Below are 353 nucleotides of genomic sequence, written 5' to 3'. Positions count from 1 at the left end.
TTTTTTTTTGGTCTTTTTTTCTGTTTTATTTTTTCTCCCATTTGTTTTATCAATTTTTTTTGTTTTTCTTCTTTTTGGACGTTTTGTTAATGATTTCTTTTAGTTTTTCATTTGTGTTTATTGCCTATAAATGGGAAAAGTAGAAAAACAAATGAATAAATAAATAAAAAAGACATTGTTTAGCGTTTAATAAACTGTACTTAAAAATACTGTATGTTTCTTTTTTTTTTTACTAGATAAAAAAAAAATTATTCATAAAAAAAAATAAAATAAACTATATGTTAGTGTATAATGAGTTGTATGTAAGATAAGGGTATACGTTTTTTCTTTTTTTTTTTTTTTTTTTTTTTTTT

The 353-nt window shown here is 18.7% G+C and overlaps 1 long non-coding RNA gene across 1 annotated transcript in view; it reads right to left on the bottom strand.

The window, feature by feature from the left end:
• Positions 1-77: 77 nt before the first annotated feature.
• Positions 78-353, bottom strand: part of LOC113221313 — a 955-nt gene continuing 679 nt past the window's right edge. The window contains exon 2 of the long non-coding RNA XR_003307807.1: positions 78-124. This is a non-coding gene — a long non-coding RNA (uncharacterized LOC113221313). The remainder of the gene's footprint in view (positions 125-353) is intronic.

The sequence above is a fragment of the Piliocolobus tephrosceles genome, unplaced genomic scaffold (genome assembly GCF_002776525.5).
Source record: "Piliocolobus tephrosceles isolate RC106 unplaced genomic scaffold, ASM277652v3 unscaffolded_23231, whole genome shotgun sequence".
In the NCBI taxonomy this organism is placed as follows: domain Eukaryota; kingdom Metazoa; phylum Chordata; class Mammalia; order Primates; family Cercopithecidae; genus Piliocolobus; species Piliocolobus tephrosceles.
This window is presented reverse-complemented; position numbering and strand designations above follow the sequence as displayed.